The sequence below is a fragment of the Microtus oregoni genome, unplaced genomic scaffold (assembly GCF_018167655.1).
Source record: "Microtus oregoni isolate MIOR12 unplaced genomic scaffold, Mior012 000002F_ref0000024, whole genome shotgun sequence".
Taxonomy (NCBI): domain Eukaryota; kingdom Metazoa; phylum Chordata; class Mammalia; order Rodentia; family Cricetidae; genus Microtus; species Microtus oregoni.
The window spans coordinates 78,892,924-78,897,650 of NW_024543061.1; positions in this window are offsets into that span (position 1 = coordinate 78,892,924).

A 4,727-nucleotide genomic window follows, 5' to 3' on the forward strand; every position below is an offset into this window, starting at 1 on the left:
TAAAACACTTGGTAGGAATGGTAGATTAATAGTAAAGTAAAAAATGTCATGAAGTAGAGAACTTGACATAGGCAGAATAGCACCTCTATTCATGGATCGAAAGTTCATAGAATACCTAAATTATCCAAATGGTTTACAAACTGTTATGGAGACAATGTACATTCATTTTATGATAAGGAGAGTTAAATATGATACCAACATTTTACTCTGAATAATCTGCATTTCAAACAAAGCTATTTGAGCCATTACAACTAGAAAGAATTTTGAAAACTTTCGAGAATTTCAAATATTCTGATCTACCACAGCACCAAGATGAGAGAAACCATCTTTTCTATGGAAAAGATTTCTAGTTTAAATTTTTCAATTAATTCAAGATTTAAAAAAATCAGTTCACAGAGAGAAAAGTCTCTGTTGATCTGATTTGAATCTATCAAGTCCCTACACCTCACTTTGCAAACCAAGATGGAAATATGAATTTTTTTTCCTATGGCTTCAGAGCAAGACAGGCATGGTGCTATCACCCCTTCTAGTCATATTCACAGGCATTGTCCTTTAATAAAGTGAGAGGAACAGCAATGTAGACCCTGTGTTCTAACCTTGCTTTAAGCATGGTAGAAAACTGTTGTGATACAAATGGAGATAGATCAAATGCTGGATCCTAAATGAGGCAACAGAAATTTTTAAATGAAGCATGTTGTTTCGACAATAAGGAAGCAGTTTGTGTTGTGTCAGGACCTCTAATCAATGCTGTTTGCGTTATGTGTCAGCACTGTGTCTTTCAGAAAACGCCCTGGTCTCAGAAAACGCATGAAGTAAGTGCCTGAGATATCTTGATGCATGCAGCTTCCTAGAGAGAGGGAAGAGGCAGGTGTGTAGGATGTTCCCAGATGATAATCTGGTGATAAGGAGACAGATGTTCCTCCAGCCTCTCTCGGCATCTGAAAATTTTCAAAATGAAAGGCAATTTTTTTCAGAAGTTGAAAGTGTAACTCTAAATTGATGCATGTTTTCTTTTTATCTATGAGAGCTGATTCCTCACACAAATGAGTTTGACACAGGTCCAAACTAATTATCAAAGCATGAGCCATTTGAAGGGCATCATTAATTGAAATTCAGAGCTGTGTTAAGATCAAGAATGAAGTGGCTGCATTATGAGCTATTCGCTTTCCTTTCACGGTTTCAACCATATTGTCCCGAGTGTTTTGGTTTTCTTGATTGAAAAACATCAAGATTTTATTTAATTGTACAAATTATACTCTGGCTTTAGAAACTAACAAAATAGATGGTAAGAATGATTATAATATCATCAAAAAACATTTACTGAATAGCAAGATGCAAACATCCTAGGATCAGCATTTCCATCTAATCATTCCTGTATCACCTGCTACTTTCAAATAGATCTTATACACAAATTTGATGTACAAAGCATCCTTATTTCCATCTTTAATTCCATATTGAGGCTCATAATAACATATGGAATCAGTAAACGTTCTGAGAATGATGAGCCTTACTTGTCAGGGAGAAATAAGGAGAATCACGGAGTATTTATTTACAAAGGTCGATGGTTTGCGAAACAGATGTTAAGTTCTTTGCTTCTTTTTACTGGGATTTTCCAAATTGCCCCAAAAGCATTCATTTTGTGAAATCTTATTAGAAAACAGTTTGTTCTTCTCTGGCTAATCTCAAAGCATCAAATGGAAAAGTTTTATTACCATATAAAATGTGTTTAAATTTTAAGAATTCTCTTAGGGTAGTGATGGAACTTTTCTGAAAAGCCTTCAAATATTAAACTCCTTATGCTAAACCCTACAGAAATAGTCAGATGTCTTTTGTATTCTTATTATCATATGTCGATTATTCACAATAATAGACTTATGATATTTTCCACACTTATATACAATGCTTTTTTTTTTTATGTTTACTCCACAGTGGTGGTGCTCTTTTGCTCCCAGTAACTCACTCTGATTCCCTTTCTCTTCCTAGCCAGGCGTCATCAGACTAGTGTGTATATGAGTGTGTGTGTGTGTGTGTGTGTGTGTGTGTGTGTAAGAGACAGAGAGACAGAGGGACAGAGAAACAGAGAAGAGATGGAGAGACAGAGGAAGCCAGTGTCACTTTCTGTCCTCACAATAGTAGGCATACTTTGAAGTATTGATGTTGTTGTGTGAATTTTTTTTTCTAGGAAGATGTGGGAAGACACTGATTCAGAGTTGACTCAGACCAAATGCGTAGACTTGAGTAGAAACTCAAGTCTAGCTGAGAAATACAAGTGTATTAGCCAAGGGTTACTTACAGGAGCACAGAAGATTCAAAGTCAACTGTATCAGTGTTAAGCCCTAAAGTAGAGCTGATCACTCACACATGATGATTCCTGGAGCTCCCTAAGTGACATGTGGACAGTTTACCTGATCAGAGCTTTTCAGGTACCTCACAGATAGGGCAGTATCCCCTCCCCACAGTTGCTGTGTTTTATATGACAGTGAGACAGACACTTATGATTCTTCTGAATTTCAGGAACCATCCAGAACTTGTGAATTGTCTATTTCCTGAGTCTCAATGAGCCTTTTAACAGGATGGATGGAATCTTTACATTCAGATGTGAGTTGCACACAACAAATATGTAAGAACAATGAATCTTAGGAGTTTGGAGACAGCTCAGGGAGTTAAGCCCTCACATAGTAACCATGTCGATATGAATTTGGAACCCAAACCCCTAGGTAAAAACTGAACACAGTGTCATGTGTTTGTTACCCCAGCCCTTGGTGGGTTTGGAGACAAAGCACCATGTGAAAGGTCATGTCAAGTTGGGAAAAGACAGAGGACAAGAGATGCTGACTTCTGTAGTCCATGTGACCCAGATGAGAACAACCATTTATACATGTGAACACAAACACACACATGCACATACATTCATGTGCGCGTACACACATAACACACACCCTACTCTTAGCAACCTGAGAAGTATAATTTCTCTATGATTGGTTTATGATTCCTTCAATTTCTCCTTAGATAAATATGTACTGTGAATGTACTAAGATCAGATCCTATGTTGACTTCTTAATTTAAAAATATCATTAAGGAATGTTCCCTGATATTTAATTTAAGGGGCAGTAAATATAAGTTAAAGATGCATAAGAGTATATAATGAAAGCACAGCTGTCAAAACACTAAAGGAAATATCTGCAAGGAGCCATGTAACTATCATAAAAGGATATGTTCATCTTAACTGAGAAAGTAAGCTTGCTTTTTTATTCATATAACAAATTACTATGAAGACAAGAATAGTAGTCTTGACATGCAGAGCTGTTAATTCCACACAAATATGTTATTAAAGACAAGAGTAGAACTGAAGATAAAATATGAGAAAATAAAAATGTAGAAAGTAACTATTCCCATCCATCTCTTAATATCCTTATGTCTCCTTGTAAAATTCTCCATACTTTGTCAAACACAATCTATTCATGAAAATTTCTCGTAAAATTATGTTTGATATTTCTGATTAAATGCTTGTACTTGTTTGAAATTGGATGCTTTTGCTGTTTTCTCTACTTCTGGTCATGTTGTGCACAAATGAAGTCAGGGTTAGGATAGAGTAGATAACACTGAAGACAACGATTGTATAGAACTTGTGTTCCTCTCTGGGGAAAGCCCTACCTCTAGTAACATAGAAACTGTGAACTTAACTTTACAATTAACTTCCAGGAAAGTTTCAAATGTCAGTTGAGAACTGCTTTGTGTTGAAATCTGGGCGTACAAATGAAATATCTGTTTATATCATGAATCTTTAAGAATTTATGGAAAGAAATGTAGTAATAAGGGCGGCGGGGCTGTGTTCCCAGCACCCCAGCCACCTGTTCGGCTAGCTTATGCCCCGAAATAACTACACGGACACTGTATTCTTTTAAACACTGATTGGCCCTTTAGCTCTAGCACTTACAGGCTAATTCTGACATCCCGATCAACCCATCTCTAATTATCTGTGAGAACCGGTCTTACCGGGAAGATTCTAGACTATGTCCGTCCTGGGTCGAAGCTTCATCCCGGGAGTGGGGCATGGCGTCTCTCTGAGGCGTCTGCTCCCGAGAGAAAAGCTGTCGAGTCTGAGCTCACTTCCTCTTCCTCCCAGTGTTCTGTTCTGTTTACTCCTCCCACCTATCTTTTAACCAATAAAATGGGCAAAGGCAGTTCCTTTATTAGCCAATGACCTCCCTCCATCATTTCCCCTTTTTCTGTTTAAACAAAAAAAAAGGCTTTAACTTTAACATAGCAAAATTACATATAACAAAACAGTTATCAAGTAAAAGTTACAATAATCTTTATCATAACTAAGGAAAACTATAACAATAACTAACTATTCTTAACTCCATCAAAGACTCCAGAAAGATACAATACTACCTAAGCAAACAAGAAAAAAGCAACTTTTAAAACTCTAGAAATGACAGAGACATCTCGCTGCCTTGACAGTCACCCAAAGTTCCTCTGTACCATTGGGGCATCCATCTTCAGCCTTCAGGCCCATGGTATCCAGCAGACATTTTCATAAAGCAGGAAAATTCAAAGTCATTTCAGTCATAATCTGTTGTGTCCTGCAGAATGTCTTGCAGACTCTTTCATGAATCAGGAACCCCGAAAGATCATCTCACCTTCGGCAAGTTCAGTAGTTTTGTCTCTGTGGGTTCTCTGTGTCCAGTTTATGCAATAGTCCAGGCAAGAGCAGTTTCTTGCCC